Consider the following 18,321-nt stretch of genomic DNA (forward strand, 5'->3'; position numbering starts at 1 on the left):
ACCTCTTCCTATACAGAAGTGAAACACAGCACTGGCAATTACACGAGCAATGCCCGTTTCCGGTACACACAATCTCATTACTTACACCAGACATATCTGACTCCAGCCAGGTTAAAACGTATGTTCCCACAATCCACCCCAGACTGCCCAAGATGCGGGATGCTGGAGGTTGATTTTCTACATATGACGTGGAGCTGCTCTCCGGTGTTCCGTATATGGCAAGAGGTCACGACGCAGACAGCTACTTGGTCGGGACTACCCCCGCTCCCTACCCCGGAGTCCTGCTTATTAGGGGTGCGCTCAAGATGAGGAAAAGACAAACAGAGACACAGATGCACTGACCTCGCGTTTATCTTACTTAAACGCTTAATAGCAATACAGTGGAAATCGCCCAGCGCCCCAGACATACACTGATGGACGTCAGGGATGCTACACTGGGCTAAGGCAGAAACACAGGTACTACACACACTACACGACAGCGGAGTGGAGTGGAGATCAAGGGGGCGGACATATGGGACTCCCTCATAGAGCAGCTTGAACAAAAAGATGACACTAGACCCCCTTGAACCGTGAATATATTACCAATATCTATGTTTCCATGTCAAGCACTATCACTCCTAAGATTTCAATATAATGAAAAACCAGTCTCCCTCCTCATTCTGTGTATAACCTCTTGATTCCCCCTTTTCCTGCCCCCGCTGTTGATCGCCTCTTCCCTTCTCCCCCTGCCCCCCCTGCCCTCCCTTCCGTCCCCCCCTTCTGGATACTCCCCCCTCAATCGATCAGACACATGTTGAGATCATTCATGAACAATCTTACTTCCAAATGGCGTATCACTGTTAATCTTTTCTTTTAGAATGCTGTATAAGAGACCTGTTGATGTATCTTGTGGACAGAAGAGATGTACTAGATACAAGGCGATCTGACATTATAATAATTTGCTGATATGAATACCTCACTGTAAAATAATGGATGAAAATTAATAAACAGATTTAAAAAAAAAAAAGATATTTAAAGGCAACGCACATGTTAACCTATAGGAGAGATGGGCCTTGCAATAGTGAAAAACATATTTGGCAGTATTTCACCACCAAGACATATAAAACACACCTGTACATATCCTGCCTTTCAAATACACTGCACCTTGCCCATGGGGCTACCTATGGCCTACCTTAGGGGTGACTTACATGTATTACAAGGCAAGGTTTGGGTTTGGCAAGTGGATACATGTGCCAGGTCGAACTGGCAGTGCAAATTTGCACACACAGACATTGCAATGGCAGGTCTGAGACATGTTTACAGGGCTACTCCTGTGGGTGGCACAATCAGTGCTGCAAGCCCACTAGTAGCCTTTTATTTACAGGCCCTGGGCCATGGATAAACCAATCACCAATACAATTAAGACAGAGATCACATGCACTTTAGCACTGGTTAGCAGTGGTAAAGTACCCTAAAGCCAACAAAAACAGGTCAGAAAAAAATAGGAGGAAGGAGGTAAAAAGTTTGAGGATGACCCCGCAAAAAGTGCCAGGTCCAACAAATACTATTTGGCAGCCTGCATCATAATCACTGCAATATGTTTGCTTCTGTGTGTGGATCATTTTATGGGCAGAACAAAATATCTTTCCAGGATACTTATCACTGAAAGTTTAACCAATCAAAATGGTCAGTGACATGCCTCATGCTGCTAATGAGGATACTTCTGGAACAAATCCTACGAGACCTTAAGTGAACTACCTTCATCTATAGCTTCTTTAAAATCCTAATTGGTATACCATATTAGATGACGTTAGAACCTAACAACCATTTTTTAACCCTACCAATGAGAAATTATAACAAATAGGGTATAGGTGGATTCCTATGGAAAACAGTATGGTTGGGCTAGAGCAATGCGTTAATATCATACAGAATGTTACTACAAAAATCCCTAAGCTAGAGCAGTAAATTGTAAAACTCAAACTTCATACAGATAATTTGGAAAATAGAAAGTGGTAAAATAAGTTCTGTTTTTATGGTTCACTGGAAGGTGTTGAAGGATCCAATCTCCTTGATGTTTGATTGAAATTAATTCATGAGCTTCTTAATATGTCCTGTTAACCTCCTATTAACTTATAACATGATGATCATCTGGGTCAAGATAACTGTCATTACATCAACCCTAAATATATTAATATATATGTTGTTCCTGGAGTTTACTGACCTGCTCAGTGTACTAAAACCAGCTAAAGAAAAAAAAGAGATTTATCTCATCTGGCAACCATTTGTTTCTCTTACAGGATGTATCTAATTCTACAACTGCCTGAGGTAAGGAATTTCTTGCTATGAGACAGGCCTTTAATTAGACAACATCACATCATATACAGGATTATACATACTTCATCCTTGCATTTGCAAAATAACTCACAATGGCTGCACTAATTCCTTTGATGATCTTGTCAATTTAAAAGTATGTTTTCTTAATGTTTCTTCACATAGGATGAGGACTAATTTCATGCCAAGACTGGGGGCTACCACTGGGCATAAGACTTGTGTTGCCACTCCATTGCAGCACGTCAAAGTAAACTTTAATCACACTTAAAATCTTAAAATTCTAGAACTGGAATGTCACTACTGTCTATTTAATTCTCAGCTACACAGCCATATTCATCTTTGTTTGCTGCAGCTTACCAGCTAAGTATCTTGTATTATTAGAGTTTTTTAAGTTTGGCATTTCATATATGTGATGGGTATTTAAACTGGTCAAAGTAATATATATGTTTTAATAGGAACATTTAAATGCATAAATTGTAGTATAGGATTTTTTTAATTTCCCAATTTATGGGAATAATAGGTATTATAATTTGTGAAGGTATTTAAAATTATTTGTATGCATTAGGAAACAGAAAATTAGAAATTCCATGTACCGTTTTGTTAAACTAGAGATTCTTGTTTGTTTGAATTTGCTTTTGGACGTAACACTTTTAGGTGTGCAAGGGCAGCAGTAAATGGCCGAGGTGTCTTGAGGGACTTTTGCGTTGGGGGAAATCATTCTTGTGGTCTCCTGAGAGCTGGCCGGCTTATGTGAGTCCCAATTATGGAGTGGGGATGTTGCACGCATACCGCTTTTGACGGTGTCCCGTGACTTGTGGCCATTTTGGTTTTACCGCTATTTTCAGCAATTGAAGCCACCAGTGACCATTTTAATGAAACATTGTGGCGCACAGCAGCCTCGTTTCCAGAATTCTAGTTATTCTCACAGAGTTTTCATTATGAGCAAGTCACAGGTGAAGTGTTTTTGGTAATTTTGCAAAAAATTCATAAAAAAGGAGAGAAGATTTTAAAAAGACATTTAGTTTAGATTTTAAAGTTTACTTGATACTGTAAGAAATATTTGTTTAGTCAGAAAGATATTTAAGTATCCTAAAAAATGAGTGAGGCAGGAGAGCTATCTGGAGCAGAAAATGAAAAGACTTCCTTGAAAAAAATTGTACAAGAGGAGGTGAGGGCCTCCGTAAAAGAAGTGTTGGAGACAGTTTTGAGGAGTGAAAGGAAAAGTGTAGATTTATCTGATGATGAGTATTGGTCCCTGGAGAAGGAAGATAGGAATAAGAATGTCAAATCTCGTAAAAGAAAGGTGAAGAGAAATGTTTTTGAATTGAATGACAGATTTCCTATCTTGGAGAGGTGAACTTAGCACCACAAAAGAGGAGGGTGCCAAGTGTGACACAAGAGAGGGTGTTCTTGGCGGCATGAAAGAAATTCAGCCACGACCTGATGAGAATAATGCCAGTGATTTAGGTGATGATGATTTTGATGAGTTTTTATTGGATGATTATGATGATGATGGATGGGACATTCCCAGGTAGGGAAGTTGAACAAACAGAAGGGGATTGTTAAGGATCCTCAAGGTACAGATATGTTCAGCCCAGACATAATCAGGCATCCCAGGAGTGCAGATTGATGGCCAATGCCACATGTGACTGATTTTAGCAATGAAATAAGAATACATTATAAAAAAGGCAAGAGTCGTGATGAGAGCTGAATGTTCTCATCCAGTAGTAGAGGATAAGGCTTGTGTGACCCCAGATTTGGATCAAGGCTTTATCAGTTTCCTGTTTAAGTTGGGTCGCCATCCCAGAAGAGCCTAGAGGGGGCACTAAAACAGTGCCAAGATAGGCTACTAGAGGCAATAGGACTTTTAGCAGGAATACTAGATATGGCTGAGAAGCCAAATCATAGTTAGTCCAGGTGGATACAGAATTAATTTGTGGATGGTCACACAAGGCAATATGTTTTCTAGGTAATGCCAATGCAGCATTGATGACTGAAAGGAGGAAGGCTGTTCTAATATGAATGAGCTCTAAGTTAGGGAACTTTTAAAAAAAAGAGCCATCAGAAGACCCTAATGGGTATGTGCTTGAATATGGTCTGGTGAAGCATGTAGGAAAGTATGGCAGCCATTCTGACCCTGGCGGTAAAAACCGCCAGGGCCGTGGTCCGCGGGAGCACCGCCAACAGGCTGGCGGTGCTCCTTTGGGCATTCTGACCGCGGCGGTACAGCCGCGGCCAGAAACGGAAAGTCGGCGGTCTCCCGCCGGCTTTCCGCTGCCCAGGGGAATCCTCCATGGCGGCGCAGCTTGCTGCGCCGCCATGGGGATTCCGACCCCCATAACGCCATCCTGTTCCTGGCGGTTTCGGCCGCCAGGAACAGGATGGCGGTATGGGGTGTCGTGGGGCCCCTGGGGGCCCCTGCAGTGCCCATGCCAATGGCATGGGCACTGCAGGGGCCCCCGTAAGAGGGCCCCACTTAGAATTTCAGTGTCTGCTTAGCAGAAACTGAAATTCGCGACGGGTGCTACTGCACCCGTCGCACCCCTTCCACTCCGCCGGCTCCATTCGGAGCCGGCTTCCTCGTGGAAGGGTGTTTCCCGCTGGGCTGGCGGGCGGCCTTTTGGCGGTCGCCCGCCAGCCCAGTGGGAAACCCAGAATGACCGCGCGGTCTTTTGACCGCGGTACAGTCTTCTGGCGGTTCCCGCTTGGCGGGCGGCTCCCACCGCCCGCCAAGCTCAGAATCACCCCCTATGTTTCCACCTTCACCAGCTTAGATAAGGCACAGCCCTCGCTGAGGAGAGTTTTCGGGGGCCGTGTTTTTGACCGGGCCAGAGCATTGGGATATTTCTCTGGCCAGTCTTTTATAAGGTCCCAATATCAATTTCAAGGGCATTACTCATTTGGAGGTCTTCAGTCTGCTACCAGATTTCATCTCTAACTCCCTTTTTGCAAGAAATACAGTTATGCTCCAAAGTTTCCAGTTAAAACTTACATTTTACGACAGCACAAGGGCTTCCATTAAATTCCATATGTTATCAACATCTGTTTTGTGATTCTGACTTTATGGCACCCTACCAAATTTAAATATCTTAGCATGTGGTTTTTCTCTAATATTAACAACAGAATTAATTATGATTTATCAACCTTCAAATCCAAAACACCAAACTTAGTTGTTACTTGGTCTCCTCTATTTTCATCATAGTAGGAAGCTTTCAACTAATAAAATGAGGATTGCACCTCATATTATGTATATCATTTCAATACCTTCTTTCATAATTCTGAACTCCTATTTTAAACAACTTGATATTTGTTGCTCCGAATTCTTATGGAATAATAAGACCTCTAGGATTGCTCTAATCAAATTAGAAAGGTAAAAAAATCAAGGAGGTGTGCGATTTCCTGATTTTAAATTATATCACTCCTCTTTTGGTACTCGACAGTCATGTGCTTTGATGCATGACTATAGTGATTACCCTCTTCCTAAGTGGATTTTCTTTCAGCGATCCACTTTGAATGAATTTGTCTTTAAAGATTTTATTCATATGTCTAGTTGTAAATATATTTCAAACTATCGTAATTTAAAATACTCTTGTGTTTTGTTAAATCAAGTATTATTTTCTCATTTTTTCCCCTCAACAATGTTTTATAAATCCTCTAATTTTGAATAATAAGTTGTTTAAAATATGTAATAATTATTTTCTACTCAAACTATGGAAAGAAAAAGGTGCCCCATACATGTATCTTTCATGGGAAGATGGTTGAAAGATTTCCTATCCAGTTTATGTTTGGGACAGGCTTTGGGTAAATTCGTTCAAAACATCTAGAGCGGCCAATATTGCTCAATCAATTTTGTTTTATTTACAATAGAGGTATTATGACTACAGTTTATGTTTATAGGATTGATCATTCTGCCTCTTCTGTTTGTTAGCCTTGGAATAATAAGAATGGCTCTATAATCCACGTTACTCACTGTAAATATGTTACATCATTTCAGCTACGTGTTTGGGCCGAATGTCCTAAAATTGTAATTTGCACTTTACTTTTTTTGGTTCATTATTGCCTGTTAATGTGACTAATCTGTTAGATATTTTCATTGCAAACCCATTTAAAGTAACACTATCTTGTTGAAAAGATTTCCTTAAATAACCTGTTTTCACCTGGTGGAACCTAATTTGTGATAAGCACAGAATTGATACTGCTTCTTCTTTCAGTTTCCAACAAAAGATTACATTTGATCTATTCTGCCCACTTTTCTCAAATTTACTATTATTACACTTAAGTCCTAGCATTACTGTTTCTTCATTTTAGCCTTATATTGTTCTTCTTTCCTTTCCTCGTTTCCTTCAATCATCTTGACATTTTTATTTTTTCTTCTCATCTCTTTCTCACCCCAAAAAAATAAAATCTTTCATTGTATTAAATGTTTAAAACACATGTAAAGTTTGTTTTCATAAAATGGTAATTGTGTTTTTCCAAGTATTACTTTACTTTCTTGTTGTCAGTGAAAACCTCTTAAACTGGAAACACATATGTACCATCCCTTGAGATGCTGTCCCCCAATCTTATGCTCTACCATCATCCTATCTCGTGCAAGCCTCTCATTTTCTGTGCCGTCTCCTAATCCTACAAGACCAGCGCGATCTTTAATTGAACAGTGGAAGCAAGCTAACCTGGTCTCCCCTATTCTCCACAAAGCACATTTAAAAATAAGGCTAAACGTGAATATTTGCAAACACATTTGCAATTGCAAACACAACAATGTGTCAAACGTTGTAGGCTTCAAACGTAGTTTGGATGGGGAAAGTACTTCAATTCTTATTACACAGAAGCATAAACTTACCATTGCAGCAGATCATATATGAGTATGTCTGCTAAACACAGTGGATACTCAAATATAGGTAATGCATCATTGATGTAGTATCTGATAAAATGTACTACTGATTTTCTGCCATTTATTAGATGTTGTTCCCCAGTTGTTCTGAAAAGTAAATTGAAACTCGGGTCTTCCATATCTATTTATATGAAAAACACATACTCTTGCGTTCCTGCAGGGGTTTATTGAGCAGCCGTATACACGGTTATTTTTATAACACTTTTGTTGTGCACACAATCTACAGTTTGTTTATTTTTATAACCCTTTTGGTAAACACACATTCTGGTCTGTTTTATTTTTCTGACACTTTTGTTAAACACATATTCTGGTGTTTTTATAACACTTTTGTTAAACACATTATTTAGTGAAATTCCTTTGCAATTAAACTGGAAACGCTGTGAATATCAATGCTGCTGTGGTGTGTGCCGCTGTAAGAGATCTGGAAACAGACCTTCCACAGTCGTGCAAATTTCTGTGGTCTGCTCACAAATATGCTGTGAACCTGTTAATAGGAGTGAGAAAGTAAATATTTTCTTATTCATATGTAAATCAGTCAATGCATGCAGTCCTCGACAGGATCGCAGGTTGGCACAATCTACAACATTGAGAGGCAGATTTAAGGAAAGTGGCACTGCACCCACTGCAGCGCCACTTTCCTTGCGCCCCTTAGCACCCCCCTTACCGCCAACATGTGTGCGCCATATCTAAGAAATGGCGCACCATGGTGCAGGGTTTGGGGTAATAGTGTAATTTTTATTGAAGCTATTGATGTACTCTGCAGGAGTAGCACAAAAATATTAGGGCCCATTGTATTCAACGGTGTGCCATCCTTTTAACGCCTGCTATAAGCAGGCGTTAAAAGTGCCCAAAAAAATGACACAAGGAAATCTCTTAAATTTCCTTGCGCCATTGCTTCGGCCACCCTAACTGGGGAACGCCTTCTTTGCATACATTATGCCTGGTGCAGGCATAATGTAGCACAAAGGGTTACAAAGTGTTGCAATGCATGCATTGTGCCACTTTGTAAACATAGCATGGGTATTTTGGCCATCTTATGAAATATTAGCATCGGAAAATAACGCTAATGTGTCGGGAGATGGTGCTATGGGCTCTTAAATATGCTCCTACATTTTTTGATGAACAAATAGGTTTGACTTGGTTCTCATGTACAGACACGAGGTCCTGTTTCCTACTCCTTGGACACCAGGATTGGGGGTGTTATCAGTGGGTCGAAGGTAAAGAAGGGGTGCTAAGAATGACTGCAGAGCCCATGTACATGCAAGGGCATTTCTGCTATATCTGCACTCTGCATTAGATGTGGGTGAGCCACAGTAAGCAAAAGTCAAACTCAAGCCAGAAACCCAGCTTTGGTTCAGCTCAAGGTCCATTTTGAGCCCAAAATAGGCCAAAGATTCACAAAAGGCAATGTAGCCTACAGGCTACAAACGCCAGCCATGCAACATGCGTAACTGGGTTTGAATTCTGAATGGCAAATCTCCCAGGGCAAGAAGATAAAGTATTAATATAGTCTGTTTGTGTAAGTCTCACTAGAGCTGGAACAATTTTCAGAGTAATGATGCTTCCATCAATAGTGTATCTCTGAAGTCATGGTGATTGTCAAACATCCAAGTATCAGGCTAAGAACAAGCATAGCAAATGAGCCAAGGCCATTTAGCGGCAGAATGGTAAGGATGTAATATGTAGCCAGTGGTGCATTGTGGAGTGTAATGTCACAAATCTATTAGTAAAGTATCGTGTTGTAGCACACTATCATTTATAGACAAGAAATTTTCTATGGAAATAGCTACAAAATGTGTAGAAACATGACATTTTATTGGTAAAACTATGTAGCACACAAACCATAATGTGTGGAAATTGGGTTTCAGCAAACATTTATAAGTTGGACATCACTGAGTAAAGAGTCTTGATTTGTTTTTATCCTATCAACATCATTATTTCCATCACACTTCAGAATTACAAAAATATGCTTCTTTTATGCTTTCCTTGTTGCTGACATAATTTGAAATATTTATACAGTTCATTTGCAGGTATCTTAATTTGGTTGTCTGTTTAAAAAAACTGAGATTCTAGGGCCTTTCCTTTTCACATTACATATATCCCCAGCTTGTCACATAGTTCGCTTTACAAAATCTTTTTCGATTTGTAATCAGAGAAAGGAAACACCAAGGTCCATGTTAAAAAACATGAGCAGAAATCTGGCACAAGCCTTGGCCTGATATTTGACCTGTGTCTTTAAATGCACAACAAATATGAACAGATAATAATAATTTGTATAGCCACCTTTATTGCTTGCTCACCTCTGAATTCCAGAAAGATTGCTTTGAGTATGCTGCAGGACAGGGTTTGCATTTTGTAAAACAGCCAAAAATAATATGTGGATCCTGCCAGCCACCCTTATCCTGGAGGAATTAAGAACAAAGTATTTACATTTGATGTCAGAAAGTAAGAACCATCTCTAGGCTGAATTACACAATGAGGAACTGGAAAATCTGTGATCAATCTAGATTCACTTGTTGACCAATTTGTGTGATCATAGGCATAGATAAATTCTTTATTTCACTAAGCCTACTTTTGTTAATTATCACATAGCACTAGCTAATCCTATGCTTAAAGAATTTGGTGCAAAAATGGCAAAGGACTTTGTCACTTTTCTCACTTGGTGTGGATGGCACTATGTTTATCCTATGCTTACATTTGAGGTGAGCTGTAATAGAGTGTCAGTGGTGCTGTAGTGTTCCATATAAAACATCTGCTTTCCACCTAAAACTGGGGAACTATCCAGAGTTTCCTACTTCCTTTTTTGCATAATTTACACAGCACTCTAAGCCTCAAAGGCCATTGCTTTGAATTATGACATATGAGAACACCTTCAAATGTGTGATTTCAGCATGTTCGCTCTATATAAACCTCTGGCGTTTGACTTAATAACTTATAATGTTGGTCCATCTATGATAAGAATCTAGGACACGTAAAGGGTATGCATGACAACGGACTTGCCCAGTGCTTAATTGGAGCTAGTAGTTTCTGGTGCTCGACACCGGCACTTAATGATCAACACCAGCACTTATAACAGTCAGCCACATGGTGGTGCTGTCTAGTTTAGTGTTGAGCACAACAATAGATGAATATTATTTCAAGCTAAATTAAAAATGACTAATACCTGGTACCCAAGCCATTCTTATAGTTTGGGGGCCTGGAATAGTCTGAATTGTCATGCTTGTAGGGGTGTGATGGTTAGTAGTTTTGTTGGGGCTGTCAATGGCAGCGCTGACAGGGGCAGTGTGTGGTGCAAGCTTCAGTGGCCCCTAACAAGGGCCCTGGCAATTTTTTTTAAACAAATTAAATACTGGACTTGCCGCTTAGTTCACTAAAAGCATTGTCATCAAGATGGGAGCAAGAATGTTTCTCAGGTCATGTTTAAAAACTCTCACGTCTAATAAATACTTCTCAATGGATGGATACAATCTGCAGTAGTAAGGTGACATATTTTCTTAAGTAAAGAAATACACTTTTTTGTATGTTGAAGACATCTTACTACTCTAACATGATGTTTGTTGCATTATTTCCTGCTAAGTATTTTCAGGGCTCAGCTTGTGCATGGCTCTGAGACCCTGGTCCAACCCTTGGCTTAGCTCTGGCATGACCCTCCCATTTATTTTTTCTACTCTGTATGCCAATACTTATGCAAACTAGATTGTTTTCCTTTTTATGAATAAATATGTAGAACACAAAGGCTCAGATTTAAGAAGGCCTAGCGCCTCCTTGAGCCACATTAGCCTCCTTGAGACACATTAGCATCATTTTTATGATGATAATGGGGCACAACGAGGCCAAATTTGCTGCGCCATATTTACATAGTGACACATTCCGAAACTTTGTAACGCCTTACACCACATTATGCCTGCACCAAGCATAATGTATGCAAGGTGGCGTTCCCCCATTAGGGGGACCGCAAAAATGGTGCTGTGGAATCTAAGAGATTCCACTGTTCCATTTGAAGCAGCTGTTTTTAATGCCTGCACAGAGCAGGTGCTCAAAGGTGGCATCACATTGTTTTCAATGGGCCCCTATGTACTTTGCAGGATTAGCACCAAAATGTTGGCGCTAATCCTGCACAGTACATCAATACCATCAAAACCTTTGGCGCTATTGCCCCTACCCTGTGCCATGCTGCTCCTTATATTAAATATGGCACACACATGGTGGTGGTAGGAGGCGCTAAGGAGTGCAACAAAAGTGGAGATGCATTGGATGCAGCACCATCTTTCTTAAATTCAGGCCAAAGTCTGACAGCCTCACTCGTACGGTACACCAGAAGGACATAACACAGGTTAATGTAGCCCTTGCAGTGCAAGGACCCCCCCATTGAGCCTCAGGACATAGAATAGCTGTGATATATGGAAGTCTCCGTTTTATACATTCTGTGGGGGGCATCATTTTGTGTTACACCACTATATACGAGTAGAATCTACACCCATTTAAAAGGCTGTGCTCTGAGAAATATTACACCTAATTGTTACTGTGTCAGCTCACAGCCCATCGAAATGTGTTTGCGATAAAATAAAATAACATCAGATTTGTTGCTATTGTTTGTCAAGGCGATACCTTAAGTACATATAAGGAGAAGAGCCAGGCTGGAGCTTTGGGCATCTGATTGTGTAACAATGCACGCTGTCAGTCTGCACAGCCATTGCACTGCAAGGCACAGGGACAGCATAGAGAGTTAATAAAAAAATGTTGTTTCGAAAAAGATTCTGTATGAACGGAATGTTGAGAGCCTCTCATGAACTGTACGTCAACACAATGTACACCAATTAATAATATTGTGCCTGCAGATATGATGAACATCATTGTTACTATATCAACTAATAGCCCATAAAAATGTGTGTCCAAAATATATTATGGCATTTTTTCTGCCATTATCACGGTAACGCTTTACTCTAAGGGCAGTATTCATATACGAGAATTGCTGAAATGTTCGAGAGTGCTTCCAACAATATCAGAGTGTTGCTCAAAAGTACAAGGATGAAGGAAATAAAATAATGCTAATGATATTTGTTATATGGATTGGCTGAGAAGAGTGCTGCTGACGCTGCCAGTGAAGAATACAAAAAAGTGATGGGTGGAATACTTGACTCAGTCTCAGCCACTGATAATTACGCAGGGATGCACCCCAGTCCATTGTTTTTTGCCCACCATGACACCTCATATTAGGCCCAGCTATATGCAAATCACCCCTTAATACTGCTCATCCTCTACACTAGGAACAGTCAAGCCCATACTGCCAAGCCAAGTTATCTGTGGCTGATTTGTATGTGGCCGGGTCTAATCAGAAGTGGCATGGCGGGCAAATAAATGATGGACTAAGATGCAGCCGAGTAATTACCAATAGCTGAGATTAATTCAAATGTGCCATCCATCACTTCTTTGTATTCCTCAATGTGGCGCTCAGTAGATATGCTGAGGCATGGGTCCCGTGCTAACTGTACAACTGGGACCAGGCTGCACTCAACTGAAGAGGCCCAAATAAGGCCATCCTATGGTTGCTTGTGTTCTGGTTCAATGAAGACCTGGCTTAGCAATCATGCTGGACTGGTATGAATGAAAGCAGGACCAAGGCTGATTTTCATATAGCTGGGTCTCATATAAGGTGGCACGGTGGGCAAAACAATGATCGAATAGGATGTAGCCCGAGTGATTAATTGCTAGTTGTTGAGACTAGTCCCTGCATTCCATCCATCACTTTTTTGAATTTGCTCAACTAGACCTGGGTGCTGCTTTAATTGGACAAACGTCTGCTCATTGTGTCAAACTTGTCAAGTTCCACAGTGCCACACCAGTGCCCACATTTTCACGCACATTTAAGCTTGTTCCTGTTAGGCATATGTCTGCAGTAGCTACTTCTTTGTCCTAGTTCCCATCTTACCTCAATTAAGCAAACCAAGTCAAGTCAATTTTTAAATAACCCAACACATCTGTCATGCCAATTTCAACATTGTCAATGCCAATTTCATATTCCCTGCGGAACACAAGTCCTCAGTCCAGCGAATCCCGTTTCGAGATCGATATTCTTGCGCTGCCTTACCTAAAGAAAATGTTTGTGCATGTATTCATAAGGCCTTGATGTTTCACAAATGTTGGCATTTCCCACAAAATGCAGACTATTTCAATTTCCATTCTGGCATACCCGTCTGAGATTTCTCCACTAAAGCACAGCTACTCCCAAAAGAATCAGACACAAGCACACACAGAGTCCCAAACACACAGGAAGATATCCACACACACATACACATGAACACACACAGACTCACATATAGGTAGACAAACAGACACGCAATCACAGACATGAAGACGAGTACAAGCAGGCACATATATGCAAGAACACACCTACACACTTATCCCCACATTGAACTTCACATACATGTCTTCTAGTTATCCACAGCCTCTTCTCCTGCTCCTCTATTCTGTTGTGGTAACTGAGTGAGATGGATGCTAGTGGGAGGACTACGCCACTGCACCCCAGAGTATCTCCTCTTCATGCGAGCCTAGGTAGGCAGTGTTGGAGCACATTTAGGATCATTGGGCAAGGGTCTGTCCAACCAGCTGGGATGAAGAAGGCTCCTCTTCTCATCTGTCACATTATGGATGTCCTGTGGGAAGCACTGGCTTTGTTTCAAAACATGTGCAGCGTGACTCTGATCCTATCGTCTCCTGTGATCCTCTACCTTCTTTTGAACATGCCATCCTCTGGTTATTTATTCCCTGCCCTCAGAAGGTCCTATTCTCTCACCCTATCAGGCGAAGCCACACGTGTGCCATGTTCATACCACATTCTGTTACGTTTGTACGCGTAGTTTGCACTTCAGCCATTTCCATGACAAGGTTAGTATTTGAAACGTCATGTTGAACCTTCTGTATCCACTAATTCTGAATCAAATATAAACACAAACTTCGGAACGTGAATCTAAAGTTATTCAATGGAAGAGTCTGAGTCATTGAGCCAATCACCCTACACTTTAGTATGCTTTGTGGGACATCTCGATTTATATGCATATTGTTTTGCTTTGGCACAGTAGTCCATTCCAAGGGTCCATTCAGTCTGTGTCGGGCTGCTGTATATCCTCAGTGTCTTGCCAAGTCTTTCTTGGCTGTGAGGAAGCCAATGGCCACCTGCAACCTGGCGTGTCTTCTACTTCCCCATTGGTCCATCTTCCTCTAATTCCATCTGTCAACCCAGGCCCCGCACCACATTTTGATCATGTATGTCAGCTGCTGATTCTATGCAGTCCACACATCTGGTGTGCCTCCCTCTGATCCTGGTCTGTGCGCTCATTGAACAGACACCTGATCTAGTGTGCCACCCACTTGTCAAATCTGCTTCACTAAGATGCTGCACCCTGCCCGGTATTTATCCCCTGAGCCTGTGTCTGCTCCTCAGTGTCATCACCTGACGTTCTGTGTCCACCTTATCCCACGCATCAACCCCTTGTCCTGTGTGTCCTTTCCTGATCCCCTATAACCCACGTACACCCTGTTATCAATGCCTTGAGCTTACAGCAAGTCTTCCTAGGAGAATGTATCTAAAATAACATTTTGTTGGGCTTCAGCTGTGGCTGTAGCTTACAGTCTTAGTCCAGATACATCTGCTATATTTGAAGCATACACATTTTGATTTTCAAATTCTCTTACATGCCACATTAGTAAGATATCTGTTTGCATGTGAATACCCTACACAGCTGTCTAGAATTCATATATGATACGTGGAACTGAAGGATAAAACTATTTCAGATACTAATGAAAGTAAAAACGTGATTTTAAACTGCATACATCAAACCCTACTTGCTGAAGAATATTACAATATTTCTGTCTTACAGAAATATAATGTCTGTAATTTCCTCGGTGTCAGGAAATCCTCTTCCCGGTGAACATGTGCTTATTGAAAGAGACGAGTTAATAATGTTGCCATTACTTTATACATTTTGAAGAGTAAATTTGATCAAATCAAATATGCACCGTACAGATAACAGTCTGAAAAGATACTTGGTGAAATTAGCTACTCGTGCCATGTACACTTCTGTTAGTTATGGGGTGAACTTTGCCGCAGAGCAGTCAACTTACATACAGATATTTGTGCTTGGATTTCGCAGCCAATTTCCCTGAGGGTGGGAGTTTTTTAAAATATAATATTCAGTATGTGGATCTGAAACTTCAGGCAGTTCTACCCATTTCCACTGCTTTAACATCCTCCTGTCCTGGAACATAATCAAGGCGTATGCAGGTGGAATATTCAGCAGCACAATAATACCGCATTATGCACAGTGAGGAATGCAAGGTCCGAGGAATACTCGTGCTGTCCAGCATTGTCAGGGGTCAGAAAATGTACTGAACCTAATGATAATTGCACTAGGTTAATTTCACTACCTCACAGCTATGCCTGAGGTGCACTTCACACGTGGGAGATTTTCTACACAGGGTCTAACGCTGTGTGGTGCGCAGGCCCTTCTGGAAGGAGAGTGTTTGCATGATTGGGGGAGGTCCGGGGCTATAGTCTGCTCAGAAACCCCAAGGCAGACCTGTTACACATCACAGAATATAGAGACAGCAAAAGGCACAAAAGAGCTCTCACAAAAGGCACAAAAGAGCTCTCCTGTGGTTGGAACTGGTTATCACTAAACAGGATATTGCTAAGGTCTGGAAAGACACCACACCTTTTATAGAGGGATGGAAGAGGGGCTAGATCGCTGCCTTAGTTTAGAACAATCCGTATATATATATACAGCTGTGGCTGCCCCCAGAAACATAGCACGATATGGAAGGAATGGGCCTTTTATAGGGGTGTCCAACTCGAACCCTCAACCCTGCAGAGGGCGACCATGGTCGACCCGAATCTGCACACTCAAGCCTTGCCTAGATGGGGGGAGGAGGGCTGTAGGGCGGATCACGTGGGGGTGACCCACTTTGAGGCTGCTACATAGAGTGAGTATTTGGCAATAGTATCTCTTCAATGTGTGTAACTGCTGTTTTGACTTCATTATGGAAAAAAACAGCAAAAAGGTTTTCATAAAAAAACATGAATTACGCTACCACGGGCTTGACAGTGCACCAAAGTAAGGTCCCTAACAAGGTACTTTTTGTGTGGGGCCTGACTGCTCGAGTGCCGAGGAGACCCTTCAGGAAGTCCTTGTACAGAAGCTGTCCTGATGGAGAAGTTGCTTTTAATATCGATGGGTAAAGTAATTACCTTAATGCAGTTATCTTTAAGTGTGCTGCTCAGCCCTGCGCAATGCTCCTAAAAAGCAACTGTGTTGGCATTTGGCTGTTTTCTCCATCAATCGAACATTTCTAATTCTGCTCTGCTGGTGAAAAAAGGCGCATTTTGTATGTTCTGAGAATCATCAAAAAGATTTCATCAAACCCATCTTCCCAAATGATCATCAGTCCACTCTGTAGATCAGAGAACAAACAGTTATCACACAAAGGACTGGAAGTGAGTACTGACCTATGTTAGGCACATCAGGTTGAACAGCTAAGTCTCCTTAAGGCACTTAAGAACCTTGAACAAATATAACCACAGCACTCAACAACGTACAAATGCAAGAAAGTACAAGTGACAGTTTGCATGTAGCTGCTTTGTCAGTAACTTAGTCGGTATATTTCTTGATGTTCCAAAAGGTCGTTTATTTTGGTTGATTTTCGTAAATCCAGAAATACAGTCAAAAACAGGCACAGCCAACACGTATTTTGTCACAACTGTGATTTTATCAAGGCAAGATCATAAGTAGGAGGATGGGCTATCCAATGGAGGCAAGTAACGTTGGCACCTGTGTTAAAATGAGTAGAAAATGGGAGTTAAATCCTGTGTATTGTTCCGCTGAGAGTCTTACGCTGTAATTAGAGGTGGTGTATGTCCACAAATGGTAAGTAAATCCCAAGCAAGTAAAGGATGGATGGACCTTGGTAAGTCCGACAGAGTGTCCGGGAGCTCCTCTTAGTGAGAGAAACGAAGGCACGTAAGATCCTTCCAGTTTCAGAAAACAGAACAAGATATTCTTTTGGTGCCCCTACTTTGTAGGAGGGATGGGCAAAGTGATAACTGCTGAAATGGCATTCGGTGCATAATTTGAGCTGGTGTTTTCAGGTACTTAATTGTTAGCCGTGGCATTTATGACAGGGTACCACATGGTAGCACTATTTGTCTAATTTAGTGGTGAGCACAACAACAATTGTTTAATAATTCAATACATATTAAAATAGACTAATACTTGTTGCCCAAGTGATTCATACAGTCTTGGGTGGCCAGGAAAAGACTGAATTGTCACATTTGTAACAGTGTGATGGTTAGTAGTTGTATTAGTATTGCCAATGGCAGCACTGACAGGTCAGTGGATGGTGTAAGCTTTAGTGGCCTCCTGATGTGGGTCCTGGCACTTATTATTATTATCATTATAACTTTTTTTTTTAACTAAGCACTTGTGATAAATTTTTGTTTAAAGGGGGCTGATGTGGGGGCATGTTTGGAACAGTGAGGCAGAGTAGAAATATTTATGGGCAAATTCTGATTGTGACATTTTAAAATGTTAGTGCTGAAGACACTGGTAACACAGAAGGAACATATATTATTATTATTAATATTGTTCGAATTATAATGGTAATAATAGAAGTACAACAACTTCTACTACTCATACTAACAACTATTGTTAGTAGGGGAAACAGAAGTAGTAGTACTATTCCAAGATGCCTGCTAAAGGTGGGGTTGCTGACGAGCGGTCTAGCGCTCCGGCTGAGTGGAGGGACGCCTATTTAAGGCGACCTGCCCTGGGGGCTGCCCTGAGAAGGTACTCGCGCTTTGCATCGCGTTATGCGCCTCTATACTGCGATATTATTTTAAAAGCTACCTTTATAACTATTTATGTTCTTTTTTAGTTGTTTATTGCCCTGATTTTATAGGACTTATTGTAACCCCCTTACCTGCACTCTAATCGGTTCTCCCACCGCTGTTTGGCGGGTCCGGTCTCTGGGGTATTGATTTTGGGCGCCATCTTGGAGTGGTGGTCACTTTGGGCGCCATCTTGGAGTGGTGGTCACTTTGGGTGCCATCTTGGAGTGGTGGTCACTTT

The sequence above is a fragment of the Pleurodeles waltl genome, chromosome 3_2 (genome assembly GCF_031143425.1).
Source record: "Pleurodeles waltl isolate 20211129_DDA chromosome 3_2, aPleWal1.hap1.20221129, whole genome shotgun sequence".
In the NCBI taxonomy this organism is placed as follows: domain Eukaryota; kingdom Metazoa; phylum Chordata; class Amphibia; order Caudata; family Salamandridae; genus Pleurodeles; species Pleurodeles waltl.